Source organism: Amia ocellicauda, unplaced genomic scaffold (assembly GCF_036373705.1).
Source record: "Amia ocellicauda isolate fAmiCal2 unplaced genomic scaffold, fAmiCal2.hap1 HAP1_SCAFFOLD_58, whole genome shotgun sequence".
Taxonomy (NCBI): domain Eukaryota; kingdom Metazoa; phylum Chordata; class Actinopteri; order Amiiformes; family Amiidae; genus Amia; species Amia ocellicauda.
The window spans coordinates 193854-210865 of record NW_027102988.1 but is presented as its reverse complement, the minus strand read 5'-3'; the positions used below and the strand labels follow the sequence as shown (position 1 = coordinate 210865).

Here is a 17012-nt window from a genome sequence, read left to right as displayed (position 1 = left end):
TTCCGTCAATACCCGCCAGCCTTTAAGAGACATCATGCAGCCAGGCATCTTGGCTTGCGGCCACACCATCCTGAACGCGCCCGATCTCGTCAGATCTCGGAAGCTAAACGGGGCAGGACCTGGTCAGTACATGAAAGTGAGACCTCCTGGAAATACCTAGTTCTGCAAGCTTTTACGTCTCCTGGGTAACTTTATCGTAGCTCTTAATACTCTCTCTCTGTCTGGAGGAGATATAATTGAAGTATTGCACACGTATCCAGCTACTGTCAACACCCTTTGCTGCACTGATATTTTTCCATCCATTTTTCTTTTTTCTATTTTTTTTTTTTTTTTTTGCTGGAAGTTCCGTCAATACCCGCCAACCTTTAAGAGACATCATGCAGCCAGGCCTTTCGGCTTGTGGCCACACCGTCCTGAATGCGCCCGATCTCGTCAGATCTCGGAAGCTAAACGGGGCAGGGCCTCGTCAGTACTTGGATGGGTGACCTCCTGGAAATACCAGGTGCTGCAAGCTTTTTACGTCTCCTGGGTAACTTCATCGTAGCTCTTAATACTCTCTTTCTGTCTCCAGGAGATATAATTGAAGAATTGTACACGTACCCGGCTACTTTCAACACCCTTTGCTGCACTGGTATATTTCCCTCTATTTTTCATTTTTTTTTTTGCTGGCAGTTCCGTCAATACCCGCCAGCCTTTAAGAGACATCATGCAGCCAGGCATCTCGGCTTGCGGCCACACCATCCTGAACGCGCCCGATCTCGTCAGATCTCGGAAGCTAAACGGGGCAGGACCTGGTCAGTACATGAAAGTGAGACCTCCTGGAAATACCTAGTTCTGCAAGCTTTTACGTCTCCTGGGTAACTTTATCGTAGCTCTTAATACTCTCTCTCTGTCTGGAGGAGATATAATTGAAGTATTGCACACGTATCCAGCTACTGTCAACACCCTTTGCTGCACTGATATTTTTCCATCCATTTTTCTTTTTTCTATTTTTTTTTTTTTTTTTTGCTGGAAGTTCCGTCAATACCCGCCAACCTTTAAGAGACATCATGCAGCCAGGCCTTTCGGCTTGTGGCCACACCGTCCTGAATGCGCCCGATCTCGTCAGATCTCGGAAGCTAAACGGGGCAGGGCCTGGTCAGTACTTGAATGTGAGACCTCCTGGAAATACCAGGTGCTGCAAGCTTTTACGTCTCCTGGGTAACTTTATCGTAGCTCTTAATATTCTCTTTCAGTCTGCAGGAGATATAATTGAAGAATTGTACACGTACCCGGCTACTTTCAACACCCTTTCCTGCAGTGATATTTTTCCCTCCATTTTTCTATTTTTTTTTTTTTTTCTTTTTGCTGGAAGTTCCGTCAATACCCGCCAACCTTTAAGAGACATCATGCAGCCAGGCCTTTCGGCTTGTGGCCACACCGTCCTGAATGCGCCCGATCTCGTCAGATCTCGGAAGCTAAACGGGGCAGGGCCTGGTCAGTACTTGGATGGGAGACCTCCTAGAAATACCAGGTGCTGCAAGCTTTTTACGTCTCCTGGGTAACTTCATCGTAGCTCTTAATACTCTCTTTCTGTCTCCAGGAGATATAATTGAAGAATTGTACACGTACCCGGCTACTTTCAACACCCTTTGCTGCACTGGTATATTTCCCTCTATTTTTCTTTTTTTTTTTTTGCTGGCAGTTCCGTCAATACCCGCCAACCTTTAAGAGACATCATGCAGCCAGGCCTTTCGGCTTGTGGCCACACCGTCCTGAATGCGCCTGATCTCGTCAGATCTCGGAAGCTAAACGGGGCAGGGCCTGGTCAGTACTTGGATGGGAGACCTCCTAGAAATACCAGGTGCTGCAAGCTGTTTACGTCTCCTGGGTAACTTCATCGTAGCTCTTAATACTCTCTCTCTGTCTGGAGGAGATATAATTGAAGTATTGTACACGTATCCAGCTACTGTCAACACCCTTTGCTGCCCTGATATTTTTCCATCCATTTTTCTTTTTTCTTTTTTTATATTTTTTTTTTGCTGGAAGTTCCGTCAATACCCGCCAACCTTTAAGAGACATCATGCAGCCAGGCCTTTCGGCTTGTGGCCACACCGTCCTGAATGCGCCTGATCTCGTCAGATCTCGGAAGCTAAACGGGGCAGGGCCTGGTCAGTACTTGGATGGGAGACCTCCTAGAAATACCAGGTGCTGCAAGCTTTTTACGTCTCCTGGGTAACTTCATCGTAGCTCTTAATACTCTCTCTCTGTCTGGAGGAGATATAATTGAAGTATTGTACACGTATCCAGCTACTGTCAACACCCTTTGCTGCACTGATATTTTTCCATCCATTTTTCTTTTTTCTTTTTTTATATTTTTTTTTTGCTGGAAGTTCCGTCAATACCCGCCAACCTTTAAGAGACATCATGCAGCCAGGCATCTCGGCTTGCGGCCACACCATCCTGAAGACGCAAGATCTCGTCAGATCTCGGAAGAAAAACTGGGCAGGGCCTGGTCAGTAATTGGATGGGTGACCTCCTGGAAATACCAGGTGCTGAAAGCTTTTTACATCTCCTGGGTAACTTCAGCGTAGCTCTTAATACTCTCATTCAGTCTGGAGGAGATATAATTGAAGAATTGTACATGTACCCGGCTACTTTCAACACCCTGTCCTGCACTGATATTTTTCCCTCCATTTTTCTATTTATTTATTTTTTATTTTTTGCTGGAAGTTCTGTCAATACCCGCCAGCCTTTAAGAGACATCATGCAGCCCGGCCTCTTGGCTTGTGGCCACACCGTCCTGAACACGCCCGATCTCGTCAGATCTCGGAAGCTAAACGGGGCAGGGCCTCGTCAGTACTTGGATGGGTGACCTCCTGGAAATACCAGGTGCTGCAAGCTTTTTACGTCTCCTGGGTAACTTCATCGTAGCTCTTAATACTCTCTTTCTGTCTCCAGGAGATATAATTGAAGAATTGTACACGTTCCCGGCTACTTTCAACACCCTTTGCTGCACTGGTATATTTCCCTCTATTTTTCATTTTTTTTTTTGCTGGCAGTTCCGTCAATACCCGCCAGCCTTTAAGAGACATCATGCAGCCAGGCATCTCGGCTTGCGGCCACACCATCCTGAACGCGCCCGATCTCGTCAGATCTCGGAAGCTAAACGGGGCAGGACCTGGTCAGTACATGAAAGTGAGACCTCCTGGAAATACCTAGTTCTGCAAGCTTTTACGTCTCCTGGGTAACTTTATCGTAGCTCTTAATACTCTCTCTCTGTCTGGAGGAGATATAATTGAAGTGTTGCACACGTATCCAGCTACTGTCAACACCCTTTGCTGCACTGATATTTTTCCATCCATTTTTCTTTTTTCTATTTTTTTTTTTTTTTTTTGCTGGAAGTTCCGTCAATACCCGCCAACCTTTAAGAGACATCATGCAGCCAGGCCTTTCGGCTTGTGGCCACACCGTCCTGAATGCGCCCGATCTCGTCAGATCTCGGAAGCTAAACGGGGCAGGGCCTCGTCAGTACTTGGATGGGTGACCTCCTGGAAATACCAGGTGCTGCAAGCTTTTTACGTCTCCTGGGTAACTTCATCGTAGCTCTTAATACTCTCTTTCTGTCTCCAGGAGATATAATTGAAGAATTGTACACGTACCCGGCTACTTTCAACACCCTTTGCTGCACTGGTATATTTCCCTCTATTTTTCATTTTTTTTTTTGCTGGCAGTTCCGTCAATACCCGCCAGCCTTTAAGAGACATCATGCAGCCAGGCATCTCGGCTTGCGGCCACACCATCCTGAACGCGCCCGATCTCGTCAGATCTCGGAAGCTAAACGGGGCAGGACCTGGTCAGTACATGAAAGTGAGACCTCCTGGAAATACCTAGTTCTGCAAGCTTTTACGTCTCCTGGGTAACTTTATCGTAGCTCTTAATACTCTCTCTCTGTCTGGAGGAGATATAATTGAAGTATTGCACACGTATCCAGCTACTGTCAACACCCTTTGCTGCACTGATATTTTTCCATCCATTTTTCTTTTTTCTATTTTTTTTTTTTTTTTTTGCTGGAAGTTCCGTCAATACCCGCCAACCTTTAAGAGACATCATGCAGCCAGGCCTTTCGGCTTGTGGCCACACCGTCCTGAATGCGCCCGATCTCGTCAGATCTCGGAAGCTAAACGGGGCAGGGCCTGGTCAGTACTTGGATGGGAGACCTCCTAGAAATACCAGGTGCTGCAAGCTTTTTACGTCTTCTGGGTAACTTCATCGTAGCTCTTAATACTCTCTTTCTGTCTCCAGGAGATATAATTGAAGAATTGTACACGTACCCGGCTACTTTCAACACCCTTTGCTGCACTGGTATATTTCCCTCTATTTTTCTTTTTTTTTTTTGCTGGCAGTTCCGTCAATACCCGCCAGCCTTTAAGAGACGTCATGCAGCCAGGCATCTCGGCTTGCGGCCACACCATCCTGAACGCGCCCGATCTCGTCAGATCTCGGAAGCTAACGGGGCAGGGCCTGGTCAGTACTCGGATGGGAGACCTCCTAGAAATACCAGGTGCTGCAAGCTTTTTACGTCTCCTGGGTAACTTCATCATAGCTCTTAATACTCTCTTTCAGTCTGTAGGAGATATTATTGAAGAATTGTACACGTACCCGGCTACTTTCAAAACCCTTTGCTGCACTGATATTTTTCCCTCCATTTTTCTTTTTTCTTTTTTCTTTTGCTGGAAGTTCCGTCAATACCCGTCAGCCTTAAAGAGACATCATGCAGCTGGGCCTCTCGGCTTTCGGCCACACCGTCCTGAATGCGCATGATATCGTCAGATTTCGGAAGCTAAACGGGGCAGGACCTGGTCAGTACTTGAATGTGAGACCTCCTGGAAATACCAGGTGCTGCAAGCTTTTTACATCTCCTGGGTAACTTCAGCGTAGCTCTTAATACTCTCATTCAGTCTGGAGGAGATATAATTGAAGAATTGTACATGTACCCGGCTACTTTCAACACCCTGTCCTGCACTGATATTTTTCCCTCCATTTTTCTATTTATTTATTTTTTTTTTTTTGCTGGAAGTTCCGTCAATACCCGCCAGCCTTTAAGAGACATCATGCAGCCAGGCCTCTTGGCTTGCGGCCACACCGTCCTGAACGCGCCCGATCTCATCTGATCTTGGAAGCTAACGGGGCAGGGCCTGGTCAGTACTTGGATGGGTGACCTCCTGGAAATACCAGGTGCTGCAAGCTTTTTACGTCTCCTGGGTAACTTCATCGTAGCTCTTAATACTCTCTTTCTGTCTCCAGGAGATATAATTGAAGAATTGTACACGTACCCGGCTACTTTCAACACCCTTTCCTGCACTGATATTTTTCCCTCCATTTTTCTATTTTTTTTTTTTTTTTTTTTTGCTGGAAGTTCCGTCAATACCCGCCAACCTTTAAGAGACATCATGCAGCCAGGCATCTCGGCTTGTGGCCACACCGTCCTGAATGCGCCCGATCTCGTCAGATCTCGGAAGCTAAACGGGGCAGGGCCTGGTCAGTACTTGGATGGGAGACCTCCTAGAAATACCAGGTGCTGCAAGCTTTTTACGTCTCCTGGGTAACTTCATCGTAGCTCTTAATACTCTCTTTCTGTCTCCAGGAGATATAATTGAAGAATTGTACACGTACCCGGCTACTTTCAACACCCTTTGCTGCACTGGTATATTTCCCTCTATTTTTCTTTTTTTTTTTTGCTGGCAGTTCCGTCAATACCCGCCAGCCTTTAAGAGACGTCATGCAGCCAGGAATCTCGGCTTGCGGCCACACCATCCTGAACGCGCCCGATCTCGTCAGATCTCGGAAGCTAACGGGGCAGGGCCTGGTCAGTACTTGGATGGGAGACCTCCTAGAAATACCAGGTGCTGCAAGCTTTTTACGTCTCCTGGGTAACTTCATCATAGCTCTTAATACTCTCTTTCAGTCTGTAGGAGATATTATTGAAGAATTGTACACGTACCCGGCTACTTTCAAAACCCTTTGCTGCACTGATATTTTTCCCTCCATTTTTCTTTTTTCTTTTTTCTTTTGCTGGAAGTTCCGTCAATACCCGCCAGCCTTAAAGAGACATCATGCAGCTGGGCCTCTCGGCTTGCGGCCACACCGTCCTGAATTCGCCCGATCTCGTCAGAACTCGGAAGCTAAACGGGGCATGGCTTGGTCAGTACTTGGATGGGAGACCTCCTAGAAATACCAGGTGCTGCAAGCCTTTTACGTCTCCTGGGTAACTTCATCGTAGCTCTTAATACTCTCTTTCTGTGTCCAGGAGATATAATTGAAGAATTGTACACGTACTAGGCTACTTTCAACACCCTTTGCTGCACTGATATTTTCCCTCCATTTTTCTTTTTATTTTATTTTTTTGCTGGAAGTTCCGTCAATATCCGCCAGCCTTTAAGAGACATCATGCAGCCAGGCCTCTTGGCTTGTAGTCACACCGTCCTGAACGCGCCCGATCATATCAGATTTCGGAAGCTAAACGGGGCAGGGCCTGGTCAGTACTTGGATGTGTGACCTCCTGGAAATACCAGGTGCTGCAAGCTTTTTACGTCTCCTGGGTAACTTCATCGTAGCTCTTAAAACTCTCTTTCTGTCTCCAGGAGATATAATTGAAGAATTGTACACGTACCCGGCTACTTTCAACACCCTTTGCTGCACTGGTATATTTCCCTCTATTTTTCTTTTTTTTTTTTGCTGGCAGTTCCGTCAATACCCGCCAACCTTAAAGAGACATCATGCAGCTGGGCCTCTCGGCTTTCGGCCACACCGTCCTGAATGCGCATGATATCGTCAGATCTCGGAAGCTAAACGGGGCAGGACCTGGTCAGTACTTGAATGTGAGACCTCCTAGAAATACGAGGTGCTGCAAGCCTTTTACGTCTCCTGGGTAACTTCATCGCAGCTCTTAATACTCTCTTTCTGTCTGGAGGAGATATAATTGAAGAATTGTACACGTACCCGCCTACTTTCAAAACCCATTACTGCACTGATATTTTTCCCTCCATTTTTCTTTTTCTTTTTTTTTTTTTTTTTTTTTGCTGGAAGTTCCGTCAGTACCCGCCAACCTTTAAGAGACATCATGCAGCCAGGCCTCTCGGCTTGCGGCCACAACGTCCTGAATGCGCCCGATCTCGTAAGATCTCGGAAGCTAAACGGGGCAGGGCCTGGTCAGTACTGGGATGGGAGACCTCCTAGAAATACCAGGTGCTGCAAGCCTTTTACGTCTCCTGGGTAACTTCATCGTAGCTCTTAATACTCTCTTTCTGTCTCCAGGAGATATAATTGAAGAATTGTACACGTACTAGGCTACTTTCAACACCCTTTGCTGCACTGATATTTTTCCCTCCATTTTTCTTTTTATTTTATTTTTTTGCTGGAAGTTCCGTCAATATCCGCCAGCCTTTAAGAGACATCATGCAGCCAGGCCTCTTGGCTTGTAGTCACACCGTCCTGAACGCGCCCGATCATATCAGATTTCGGAAGCTAAACGGGGCAGGGCCTGGTCAGTACTTGGATGTGTGACCTCCTGGAAATACCAGGTGCTGCAAGCTTTTTACGTCTCCTGGGTAACTTCATCGTAGCTCTTAAAACTCTCTTTCTGTCTCCAGGAGATATAATTGAAGAATTGTACACGTACCCGGCTACTTTCAACACCCTTTGCTGCACTGGTATATTTCCCTCTATTTTTCTTTTTTTTTTTGCAGGCAGTTCCGTCAATACCCGCCAGCCTTTAAGAGACATCATGCAGCCAGGCATCTCGTATTGCGGCCACACCGTCCTGAACGCGCCCGATCTCGTAAGATCTCGAAAGCTAAACGGGGCATGACCTGGTCAGTACTTGGATGGGAGACCTCCTTGAAATACCTCGTGCTGAAAGCTTTTACGTCTCCTGGGTAACTTTATCGTAGCTCTTAATACTCTCTATCTGTCTGGAGGAGATATTATTGAAGAATTGTACACGTACCCGGCTACTTTCAACAGCCTTTGCTGCACTGATATTTCTCCCTCCATTTTTCTTTTTTTTTTTTTTTTTTTTGCTGGAAGTTCCGTCAATACCCGCCAACCTTTAAGAGACATCATGCAGCCAGGCCTTTCGGCTTGTGGCCACACCGTCCTGAATGCGCCCGATCTCGTCAGATCTCGGAAGCTAAACGGGGCAGGGCCTGGTCAGTACTTGAATGGGAGACCTCCTAGAAATACGAGGTGCTGCAAGCTTTTTATGTCTCCTGGGTAACTTCATCGTAGCTCTTAATACTCTCTTTCTGTCTCCAGGAGATATAATTGAAGAATTGTACACGTACCCGGCTACTTTCAACACCCTTTGCTGCACTGGTATATTTCCCTCTATTTTTCTTTTTTTTTTTTGCTGGCAGTTCCGTCAATACCCGCCAGCCTTTAAGAGACATCATGCAGCCAGGCATCTCGGCTTGCGGCCACACCATCCTGAACGCGCCGGATCTCGTCAGATATCGGAAGCTAAACGGGGCAGGACCTGGTCAGTACATGAATGTGAGACCTCCTGGAAATACCTCGTGCTGCAAGCTTTTACGTCTCCTGTGTAACTTTATCGTAGCTCTTAATACTCTCTATCTGTCTGGAGGAGATATAATTGAAGTATTGTACACGTATCCAGCTACTGTCAACACCCTTTGCTGCACTGGTATTTCTCCCTCCATTTCTCTTTTTTTTTTTTGCTGGATGTTCCGTCAAAACCCGCCAACCATTAAGAGACATCATGCAGCCCGGCCTCTTGGCTTGCAGCCACACCGTCCTGAACGCCCCCGATCTCATCAGATCTTGGAATTTAAACGGGGCAGGGCCTGGTCAGTACTTGGATGGGTGACCTCCTGGAAATGCCAGGTGCTGCAAGCTTTTTACGTCCCCTGGGTAACTTCATCGTAGCTCTTAATACTCTCTTTCACTCTGGAGGAGATATAATTGAAGTATTGTACACGTACCCGGCTACTTTCAACAGCCTTTGCTGCACTGATATTTCTCCCTCCATTTTTCTTTTTTTTTTTTTTTTTTTGCTGGAAGTTCCGTCAATACCCACCAGCCTAAAGAGACATCATGCAGCCAGGCTTCTTGGCTTTCGGCCACACCGTCCTGAACGCACCCGATATCGTCAGATCTTGACAGGTAAAAGGGGCAGGGCCTGGTCAGTACTTGGATGGGTGACCTCCTGGAAATACCTGGTGCTGCAAGCTTTTTTGTCTTCTGGGTAACTTCATCGTAGCTCTTAGTACTCTCTTTCTGTCTGGAGGAGATATAATTGAAGTATTGTACACGTACACGGCTACTTTCAACAGCCTTTGCTGCACTGATATTTTTCCCTCCATTTTTCTTTTTTTTTTTTGCTGGAAGTTCGTCAATATCCGCCAACCTTTAAGAGACATCATGCAGCCAGGCCTCTCGGCTTGTGGCCACACCGTCCTGAATGCGCCCGATCTCGTAAGATCTCGGAAGGTAAAAGGGGCAGGGCCTGGTCAGTACTTGGATGGGTGACCTCCTGGAAAAACCTGGTGCTGCAAGCTTTTTTGTCTCCTGGGTAACTTCATCGTAGCTCTTAATACTCTCTTTCTGTCTGGAGGAGACATAATTGAAGTATTGTACACGTACCCAGCTACTGTCAACACCCTTTGCTGCACTGATATTTTCCCATCCATTTTTCTTTTTTTTTTTTTTTTTGCTGGAAGTTCCGTCAATACCCACCAACCTTTAAGAGACATCATGCAGCCCAGCCTCTTGGCTTGCAGCCACACCGTCCTGAACGCCCCCGATCTCATCAGATCTTGGAATTTAAACGGGGCAGGGCCTGGTCAGTACTTGGATGGGTGACCTCCTGGAAATGCCAGGTGCTGCAAGCTTTTTCGTCTCCTGGGTAACTTCATCGTAGCTCTTAATACTCTCTTTCTGTCTCCAGGAGATATAATTGAAGAATTGTACACGTACCCGGCTACTTTCAACACCCTTTCCTGCACTGATATTTTTCCCTCCATTTTTCTATTTTTTTTTTTTTTTTTTTGCTGGAAATTCCGTCAATACCCGCCAGACTTTAAGAGACATCATGCAGCCAGGCATCTTGGCTTGCGGCCACACCATCCTGAACTCGCCCGATCTCGTCAGATCTTGAAAGCTAAACGGGGCAGGACCTGGTCGGTACATGAATGTGAGACCTCCTGGAAATACCTGGTGCTTCAAGCTTTTACGTCTCCTGGGTAACTTTATCGTAGCTCTTAATACTCTCTATCTGTCTGGAGGAGATATAATTGAAGTATTGTACACGTACCCAGCTACTGTCAACACCCTTTGCTGCACTGATATTTTTCCATCCATTTTTCTTTTTTGTTTTTTTTTTTGCTGGAAGTTCCGTCAATACCCGCCAACCTTTAAGAGACATCATGCAGCCAGGCTTCTCGGCTTGCGGCCACACCGTCCTGAATGCGCCCGATCTCGTCAGATCTCGGAAGCTAAACGGGGCAGGGCCTGGTCAGTACTTGGATGGGAGACCTCCTGGAAATGCCAGGTGCTGCAAGCCTTTTACGTCTCCTGGGTAACTTCATCGTAGCTCTTAATACTCTCTTTCTGTCTCTAGGAGATATAATTGAAGAATTGTACACGTACTAGGCTACTATTAAAACACCCTTTGCTGCACTGATATTTTTCCCTCCATTTTTCTTTTTATTTTATTTTTTTCCTGGAAGTTCCGTCAATATCCGCCAGCCTTTAAGAGACATCATGCAGCCAGGCCTCTTGGCTTGTAGTCACACCGTCCTGAACGCGCCCGATCATATCAGATTTCGGAAGCTAAACGGGGCAGGGCCTGGTCAGTACTTGGATGTGTGACCTCCTGGAAATACCAGGTGCTGCAAGCTTTTTACGTCTCCTGGGTAACTTCATCGTAGCTCTTAAAACTCTCTTTCTGTCTCCAGGAGATATAATTGAAGAATGGTACACGTACCCGGCTACTTTCAACACCCTTTGCTGCACTGGTATATTTCCCTCTATTTTTCTTTTTTTTTTTTGCTGGCAGTTCCGTCAATACCCGCCAGCCTTTAAGAGACATCATGCAGCCAGGCATCTTGGCTTGCGGCCACACCATCCTGAACGCGCCCGATCTCGTCAGATCTCGGAAGCTAAACGGGGCAGGACCTGGTCAGTACATGAATGTGAGACCTCCTTGAAATACCTCGTGCTGCAAGCTTTTACGTCTCCTGGGTAACTTTATCGTAGCTCTTAATACTCTCTATCTGTCTGGAGGAGATATAATTGAAGTACTGTACACGTACCCAGCTACTGTCAACATCCTTTGCTGCACTGATATTTTTCCATCCATTTTTCTTTTTTTTTTTTTTTTTTTTTTTTTTTGCTGGAAGTTCCGTCAATACCCGCCAACCTTTAAGAGACATCATGCAGCCAGGCCTCTCGGCTTGTGGCCACACCGTCCTGAACGCGCCCGATCTCGTAAGATCTCGAAAGCTAAATGGGGCAGGACCTGGTTAGTACACGAATGTGAGACCGCCTGGAAATACCTAGTGCTGCAAGCTTTTACGTCTCCTGGGTAACTTCATCGTAGCTCTTAATACTCTCTATCTGTCTGGAGGAGATATAATTGAAGAATTGTACATGTACCCGGCTACTTTCAACACCCTTTGCTGCACTGATATTTTTCCCTCCCTTTTTCTATTTTTTTTTTTTTTTTTTTTTGCTGGAAGTTCCGTCAATACTTGCCAGCCTTTAAGAGACATCATGCAGCCAGGTCTCTTGGCTTGCGGCCACACCGTCCTGAACGCGCCTGATCTCATCATATCTCGGAAGCTAAACGGGGCAGGGTCTGGCCAGTACTTGGTTGGGTGACCTACTGGAAATACCAGGTGCTGCAAGCTTTTTACGTCTCCTGGGTAACTTCATCGTAGCTCTTAATACTCTCTTTCAGTCTGGAGGAGATATTATTGAAGAATTGTACACGTACCCGGCTACTTTCAACAGCCTTTGCTGCACTGATATTTCTCCCTCCATTTTTCTTTTTTTTTTTTTTTTTTGCTGGAAGTTCCGTCAATATCCGCCAGCCTTTAAGAGACATCATGCAGCCAGGCCTCTTGGCTTGTAGTCACACCGTCCTGAACGCGCCCGATCATATCAGATTTCGGAAGCTAAACGGGGCAGGGCCTAGTCAGTACTTGGATGTGTGACCTCCTGGAAATACCAGGTGCTGCAAGCTTTTTACGTCTCCTGGGTAACTTCATCGTAGCTCTTAAAACTCTCTTTCTGTCTCCAGGAGATATAATTGAAGAATTGTACACGTACCCGGCTACTTTCAACACCCTTTGCTGCACTGGTATATTTCCCTCTATTTTTTTTTTTTTTTTTTGCTGGAAGTTCCGTCAATACCCGCCAACCTTTAAGAGACATCATGCAGCCAGGCCTCTCGGCTTGTGGCCACACCGTCCTGAACGCGCCCGATCTAGTAAGATCTCGAAAGCTAAATGGGGCAGGACCTGGTCAGTACTTGGATGTGTGACCTCCTGGAAATACCAGGTGCTGCAAGCTTTTTACGTCTCCTGGGTAACTTCATCGTAGCTCTTAGTACTCTCTTTCTGTCTGGAGGAGATATAATTGAAGTATTGTACACGTACACGGCTACTTTCAACAGCCTTTGCTGCACTGATATTTCTCCCTCCATTTTTCTTTTTTTTTTTTGCTGGAAGTTCGTCAATATCCGCCAACCTTTAAGAGACATCATGCAGCCAGGCCTCTCGGCTTGTGGCCACACCGTCCTGAATGCGCCCGATCTCGTAAGATCTCGGAAGGTAAAAAGGGCAGGGCCTGGTCAGTACTTGGATGGGTGACCTCCTGGAAATACCTGGTGCTGCAAGCTTTTTTGTCTCCTGGGTAACTTCATCGTAGCTCTTAATACTCTCTTTCTGTCTGGAGGAGACATAATTGAAGTATTGTACACGTACCCAGCTACTGTCAACACCTTTTGCTGCACTGATATTTTTCCATCCATTTTTCTTTTTTTTTTTTTTTTTTTTTTTTTGCTGGAAGTTCCGTCAATACCCGCAAACCTTTAAGAGACATCATGCAGCCAGGCCTCTCGGCTTGTGGCCACACCGTCCTGAACGCGCCCGATCTCGTCAGATCTCGGAAGCTAAACGGGGCAGGGCCTGGTCAGTACTTGGATGGCTGACCTCCTAGAAATACCAGGTGCTGCAAGCTTTTTACGTCTCCTGGGTAACTTCATCGTAGCTCTTAATACTCTCTTTCTGTCTGCAGGAGATATAATTGAAGAATTGTACACGTACCCGGCTACTTTCAACACCCTTTGCTGCACTGGAATTTCTCCCTCCATTTCTCTTTTTTTTTTTTGCTGGATGTTCCGTCAAAACCCGCCAACCATTAAGAGACATCATGCAGCCCGGCCTCTTGGCTTGCAGCCACACCGTCCTGAACGCCCCCGATCTCATCAGATCTTGGAATTTAAACGGGGCAGGGCCTGGTCAGTACTTGGATGGGTGACCTCCTGGAAATGCCAGGTGCTGCAAGCTTTTTACGTCTCCTGGGTAACTTCATCGTAGCTCTTAATACTCTCTTTATATCTCCAGGAGAAATAATTGAAGAATTGTACACGTACCCGGCTACTTTCAACACCCTTTCCTGCACTGATATTTTTCCCTCCATTTTTCTATTTTTTTTTTTTTTTTTTTGCTGGAAATTCCCTCAATACCCGCCAGCCTTTAAGAGACATCATGCAGCCAGGCATCTCGGCTTGCGGCCACACCATCCTGAACTCGCCCGATCTCGTCAGATCTTGGAAGCTAAACGGGGCAGGACCTGGTCGGTACATGAATGTGAGACCTCCTGGAAATACCTGGTGCTGCAAGCTTTTACGTCTCCTGGGTAACTTTATCGTAGCTCTTAATACTCTCTATCTGTCTGGAGGAGATATAATTGAAGTATTGTACACGTACCCAGCTACTGTCAACACCCTTTGCTGCACTGATATTTTTCCATCCATTTTTCTTTTTTTTTTTTTTTTTTGCTGGAAGTTCCGTCAATACCCGCCAACCTTTAAGAGACATCATGCAGCCAGGCCTCTCGGCTTGCAGCCACACCGTCCTGAATGCGCCCGATCTCGTCAGATCTCGGAAGCTAAACGGGGCAGGGTCTGGCCAGTACTTGGTTGGGTGACCTCCTGGAAATACCAGGTGCTGCAAGCTTTTTACGTCTCCTGGGTAACTTCATCGTAGCTCTTAATACTCTCTTTCAGTCTGGAGGAGATATTATTGAAGAATTGTACACGTACCCGGCTACTTTCAACAGCCTTTGCTGCACTGATATTTCTCCCTCCATTTTTCTTTTTTTTTTTTTTTTTTGCTGGAAGTTCCGTCAATATCCGCCTGCCTTTAAGAGACATCATGCAGCCAGGCCTCTTGGCTTGTAGTCACACCGTCCTGAACGCGCCCGATCATATCAGATTTCGGAAGCTAAACGGGGCAGGGCCTAGTCAGTACTTGGATGTGTGACCTCCTGGAAATACCAGGTGCTGCAAGCTTTTTACGTCTCCTGGGTAACTTCATCGTAGCTCTTAAAACTCTCTTTCTGTCTCCAGGAGATATAATTGAAGAATTGTACACGTACCCGGCTACTTTCAACACCCTTTGCTGCACTGGTATATTTCCCTCTATTTTTTTTTTTTTTTTTTGCTGGAAGTTCCGTCAATACCCGCCAACCTTTAAGAGACATCATGCAGCCAGGCCTCTCGGCTTGTGGCCACACCGTCCTGAACGCGCCCGATCTCGTAAGATCTCGAAAGCTAAACGGGGCAGGACCTGGTCAGTACTTGGATGTGTGACCTCCTGGAAATACCAGGTGCTGCAAGCTTTTTACGTCTCCTGGGTAACTTCATCGTAGCTCTTAGTACTCTCTTTCTGTCTGGAGGAGATATAATTGAAGTATTGTACACGTACACGGCTACTTTGAACAGCCTTTGCTGCACTGATATTTCTCCCTCCATTTTTCTTTTTTTTTTTTGCTGGAAGTTCGTCAATACCCGCCAACCTTTAAGAGACATCATGCAGCCAGGCCTCTCGGCTTGTGGCCACATCGTCCTGAACGCGCCCGATCTCGTAAGATCTCGAAAGCTAAACGGGGCAGGACCTGGTCAGTACTTGGATGTGTGACCTCCTGGAAATACCAGGTGCTGCAAGCTTTTTACGTCTCCTGGGTAACTTCATCGTAGCTCTTAGTACTATCTTTCTGTCTGGAGGAGATATAATTGAAGTATTGTACACGTACACGGCTACTTTCAACAGCCTTTGCTGCACTGATATATCTCCCTCCATTTTTCTTTTTTTTTTTTGCTGGAAGTTCGTCAATATCCGCCAACCTTTAAGAGACATCATGCAGCCAGGCCTCTTGGCTTGTGGCCACACCGTCCTGAATGCGCCCGATCTCGTAAGATCTCGGAAGGTAAAAGGGGCAGGGCCTGGTCAGTACTTGGATGGGTGACCTCCTGGAAATACCTGGTGCTGCAAGCTTTTTTGTCTCCTGGGTAACTTCATCGTAGCTCTTAATACTCTCTTTCTGTCTGGAGGAGACATAATTGAAGTATTGTACACGTACCCAGCTACTGTCAACACCCTTTGCTGCACTGATATTTTTCCATCCATTTTTCTTTTTTTTTTTTTTTTTTTTTTTTTGCTGGAAGTTCCGTCAATACCCGCCAACCTTTAAGAGACATCATGCAGCCAGGCCTCTCGGCTTGTGGCCACACCGTCCTGAATGCGCCCGATCTCGTAAGATCTCGGAAGCTAAACGGGGCAGGGCCTGGTCAGTACTTGGATGGCTGACCTCCTGGAAATACCAGGTGCTGCAAGCTTTTTCGTCTCCTGGGTAACTTCATCGTAGCTCTTAATACTCTATTTCTGTCTGGAGGAGATATAATTGAAGAATTGTACACGTACCCGGCTACTTTCAACACCCTTTGCTGCACTGATATTTTTCCCGCCATTTTTATTTTTATTTTTTATTTTTTCTGGAAGTTCCATCAATATCCGCCAGCCTTTAAGAGACATCATGCAACCAGGCATCTCGGCTTGCGGACACACAGACCTGAACGCGCCCGATCTCGTCAGATCTCGGAAACGAAACGGGGCAGGACCTGGTCAGTACTTGAATGTGAGAACTCGTGGAAATACCTGGTGCTGCAAGCTTTTTACGTCTCCTGGGTAACTTTATCATAGCTCTTCATTCTCTTTTTCTGTCTGGAGGAGATATAATTGAAGAATTGTACACGTACCCGACTACTTTAAACACCCTTTGCTGCAGTGGTATTTTTCCCTCCGTTTTTCTTTTTTTTTTTTATTTTGCTGGAAGTTCCGTCAATACCCGCCAACCATTAAGAGACATCATGCAGCCAGGCCTCTCGGCTTGTGTCCGCACCGTCCTGAACGCGCTCGATCTCGTCAGATCGCGTAAGCTGAACGGGGCAGGTCCTGGTCAGTACTTGGATGGGTGACCTCCTGGAAATACCAGGTGCTGCAAGCTTTATACGTCTCTTGGGTAACTTCATCGTAGCTCGTAATACTCTCTTTCAGTCTGGAGGAGATATAATTGAAGAATTGTACACGTACCCGGCAACTTTCAACACCCTTTGCTGCACTGATATTTTTCCCTCCATTTTTCTTTTTTCTTTTTTTTTTTGCCGGAAGTTCCGTCAATACCCTCCAGCCTTTAAGAGACATCATGCAGCCAGGCCTCTCGGCTTGTGTCCGCACCGTCCTGAACGCGCTCGATCTCGTCAGATCGCGTAAGCTGAACGGGGCAGGTCCTGGTCAGTACTTGGATGGGTGACCTCCTGGAAATACCAGGTGCTGCAAGCTTTATACGTCTCCTGGGTAACTTCATCGTAGATCTTAATACTCTCTTTCTGTCTGGAGGAGATATAATTGAAGAAATGTACACGTACCCGGCTACTTTCAACACCC

The 17012-nt window shown here is 46.5% G+C and overlaps 14 non-coding genes and 34 pseudogenes across 14 annotated transcripts; all 48 read left to right on the top strand.

Annotated features, from left to right (window-relative positions):
- Window positions 1-52: 52 nt before the first annotated feature.
- LOC136738754 (uncharacterized) lies at window positions 53-171 on the top strand (annotated as a pseudogene).
- Window positions 172-395: 224 nt separating this feature from the next.
- Window positions 396-514, top strand: LOC136738829 (5S ribosomal RNA). Its single transcript, XR_010812723.1, has one exon. It is a non-coding gene; the product is annotated as a 5S ribosomal RNA (ribosomal RNA).
- Window positions 515-724: 210 nt separating this feature from the next.
- On the top strand, window positions 725-843 carry LOC136738753 (uncharacterized; annotated as a pseudogene).
- A 224-nt stretch (window positions 844-1067) lies between these two features.
- Window positions 1068-1186, top strand: LOC136738606 (uncharacterized; annotated as a pseudogene).
- Window positions 1187-1406: 220 nt separating this feature from the next.
- Window positions 1407-1525, top strand: LOC136738680 (5S ribosomal RNA). The gene has a single exon (XR_010812687.1). It is a non-coding gene; the product is annotated as a 5S ribosomal RNA (ribosomal RNA).
- Window positions 1526-1736: 211 nt separating this feature from the next.
- Window positions 1737-1855, top strand: LOC136738823 (5S ribosomal RNA). The gene has a single exon (XR_010812717.1). It is a non-coding gene; the product is annotated as a 5S ribosomal RNA (ribosomal RNA).
- A 225-nt stretch (window positions 1856-2080) lies between these two features.
- Window positions 2081-2199, top strand: LOC136738822 (5S ribosomal RNA). Its single transcript, XR_010812716.1, has one exon. It is a non-coding gene; the product is annotated as a 5S ribosomal RNA (ribosomal RNA).
- A 225-nt stretch (window positions 2200-2424) lies between these two features.
- LOC136738724 (uncharacterized) lies at window positions 2425-2543 on the top strand (annotated as a pseudogene).
- A 221-nt stretch (window positions 2544-2764) lies between these two features.
- LOC136738836 (5S ribosomal RNA) lies at window positions 2765-2883 on the top strand. The gene has a single exon (XR_010812730.1). It is a non-coding gene; the product is annotated as a 5S ribosomal RNA (ribosomal RNA).
- Window positions 2884-3093: 210 nt separating this feature from the next.
- Window positions 3094-3212, top strand: LOC136738752 (uncharacterized; annotated as a pseudogene).
- Window positions 3213-3436: 224 nt separating this feature from the next.
- On the top strand, window positions 3437-3555 carry LOC136738828 (5S ribosomal RNA). The gene has a single exon (XR_010812722.1). It is a non-coding gene; the product is annotated as a 5S ribosomal RNA (ribosomal RNA).
- A 210-nt stretch (window positions 3556-3765) lies between these two features.
- LOC136738750 (uncharacterized) lies at window positions 3766-3884 on the top strand (annotated as a pseudogene).
- Window positions 3885-4108: 224 nt separating this feature from the next.
- On the top strand, window positions 4109-4227 carry LOC136738668 (5S ribosomal RNA). Its single transcript, XR_010812686.1, has one exon. It is a non-coding gene; the product is annotated as a 5S ribosomal RNA (ribosomal RNA).
- A 210-nt stretch (window positions 4228-4437) lies between these two features.
- LOC136738615 (uncharacterized) lies at window positions 4438-4555 on the top strand (annotated as a pseudogene).
- Window positions 4556-5111: 556 nt separating this feature from the next.
- Window positions 5112-5229, top strand: LOC136738835 (5S ribosomal RNA). The gene has a single exon (XR_010812729.1). It is a non-coding gene; the product is annotated as a 5S ribosomal RNA (ribosomal RNA).
- A 221-nt stretch (window positions 5230-5450) lies between these two features.
- On the top strand, window positions 5451-5569 carry LOC136738656 (5S ribosomal RNA). Its single transcript, XR_010812685.1, has one exon. It is a non-coding gene; the product is annotated as a 5S ribosomal RNA (ribosomal RNA).
- A 210-nt stretch (window positions 5570-5779) lies between these two features.
- On the top strand, window positions 5780-5897 carry LOC136738841 (uncharacterized; annotated as a pseudogene).
- A 216-nt stretch (window positions 5898-6113) lies between these two features.
- Window positions 6114-6232, top strand: LOC136738635 (uncharacterized; annotated as a pseudogene).
- A 215-nt stretch (window positions 6233-6447) lies between these two features.
- LOC136738675 (uncharacterized) lies at window positions 6448-6566 on the top strand (annotated as a pseudogene).
- Window positions 6567-7120: 554 nt separating this feature from the next.
- LOC136738607 (uncharacterized) lies at window positions 7121-7239 on the top strand (annotated as a pseudogene).
- A 216-nt stretch (window positions 7240-7455) lies between these two features.
- Window positions 7456-7574, top strand: LOC136738674 (uncharacterized; annotated as a pseudogene).
- A 545-nt stretch (window positions 7575-8119) lies between these two features.
- On the top strand, window positions 8120-8238 carry LOC136738626 (uncharacterized; annotated as a pseudogene).
- A 210-nt stretch (window positions 8239-8448) lies between these two features.
- LOC136738781 (uncharacterized) lies at window positions 8449-8567 on the top strand (annotated as a pseudogene).
- A 209-nt stretch (window positions 8568-8776) lies between these two features.
- Window positions 8777-8895, top strand: LOC136738846 (uncharacterized; annotated as a pseudogene).
- Window positions 8896-9111: 216 nt separating this feature from the next.
- On the top strand, window positions 9112-9230 carry LOC136738743 (uncharacterized; annotated as a pseudogene).
- A 208-nt stretch (window positions 9231-9438) lies between these two features.
- On the top strand, window positions 9439-9557 carry LOC136738618 (uncharacterized; annotated as a pseudogene).
- A 214-nt stretch (window positions 9558-9771) lies between these two features.
- Window positions 9772-9890, top strand: LOC136738845 (uncharacterized; annotated as a pseudogene).
- Window positions 9891-10108: 218 nt separating this feature from the next.
- LOC136738803 (uncharacterized) lies at window positions 10109-10227 on the top strand (annotated as a pseudogene).
- Window positions 10228-10442: 215 nt separating this feature from the next.
- On the top strand, window positions 10443-10561 carry LOC136738604 (5S ribosomal RNA). Its single transcript, XR_010812680.1, has one exon. It is a non-coding gene; the product is annotated as a 5S ribosomal RNA (ribosomal RNA).
- Window positions 10562-10779: 218 nt separating this feature from the next.
- Window positions 10780-10898, top strand: LOC136738672 (uncharacterized; annotated as a pseudogene).
- Window positions 10899-11108: 210 nt separating this feature from the next.
- LOC136738721 (uncharacterized) lies at window positions 11109-11227 on the top strand (annotated as a pseudogene).
- A 224-nt stretch (window positions 11228-11451) lies between these two features.
- Window positions 11452-11570, top strand: LOC136738775 (uncharacterized; annotated as a pseudogene).
- A 220-nt stretch (window positions 11571-11790) lies between these two features.
- LOC136738681 (uncharacterized) lies at window positions 11791-11909 on the top strand (annotated as a pseudogene).
- A 216-nt stretch (window positions 11910-12125) lies between these two features.
- LOC136738702 (uncharacterized) lies at window positions 12126-12244 on the top strand (annotated as a pseudogene).
- A 210-nt stretch (window positions 12245-12454) lies between these two features.
- On the top strand, window positions 12455-12573 carry LOC136738718 (uncharacterized; annotated as a pseudogene).
- Window positions 12574-12782: 209 nt separating this feature from the next.
- LOC136738838 (5S ribosomal RNA) lies at window positions 12783-12901 on the top strand. The gene has a single exon (XR_010812732.1). It is a non-coding gene; the product is annotated as a 5S ribosomal RNA (ribosomal RNA).
- Window positions 12902-13123: 222 nt separating this feature from the next.
- On the top strand, window positions 13124-13242 carry LOC136738831 (5S ribosomal RNA). Its single transcript, XR_010812725.1, has one exon. It is a non-coding gene; the product is annotated as a 5S ribosomal RNA (ribosomal RNA).
- A 210-nt stretch (window positions 13243-13452) lies between these two features.
- Window positions 13453-13571, top strand: LOC136738844 (uncharacterized; annotated as a pseudogene).
- A 219-nt stretch (window positions 13572-13790) lies between these two features.
- On the top strand, window positions 13791-13909 carry LOC136738727 (uncharacterized; annotated as a pseudogene).
- Window positions 13910-14124: 215 nt separating this feature from the next.
- On the top strand, window positions 14125-14243 carry LOC136738796 (5S ribosomal RNA). The gene has a single exon (XR_010812698.1). It is a non-coding gene; the product is annotated as a 5S ribosomal RNA (ribosomal RNA).
- Window positions 14244-14459: 216 nt separating this feature from the next.
- Window positions 14460-14578, top strand: LOC136738701 (uncharacterized; annotated as a pseudogene).
- A 210-nt stretch (window positions 14579-14788) lies between these two features.
- On the top strand, window positions 14789-14907 carry LOC136738663 (uncharacterized; annotated as a pseudogene).
- Window positions 14908-15116: 209 nt separating this feature from the next.
- Window positions 15117-15235, top strand: LOC136738685 (uncharacterized; annotated as a pseudogene).
- A 209-nt stretch (window positions 15236-15444) lies between these two features.
- Window positions 15445-15563, top strand: LOC136738612 (uncharacterized; annotated as a pseudogene).
- Window positions 15564-15785: 222 nt separating this feature from the next.
- Window positions 15786-15904, top strand: LOC136738826 (5S ribosomal RNA). The gene has a single exon (XR_010812720.1). It is a non-coding gene; the product is annotated as a 5S ribosomal RNA (ribosomal RNA).
- A 215-nt stretch (window positions 15905-16119) lies between these two features.
- LOC136738757 (uncharacterized) lies at window positions 16120-16238 on the top strand (annotated as a pseudogene).
- Window positions 16239-16453: 215 nt separating this feature from the next.
- Window positions 16454-16572, top strand: LOC136738759 (uncharacterized; annotated as a pseudogene).
- Window positions 16573-16788: 216 nt separating this feature from the next.
- LOC136738758 (uncharacterized) lies at window positions 16789-16907 on the top strand (annotated as a pseudogene).
- The last annotated feature ends 105 nt before the right edge of the window (window positions 16908-17012 follow it).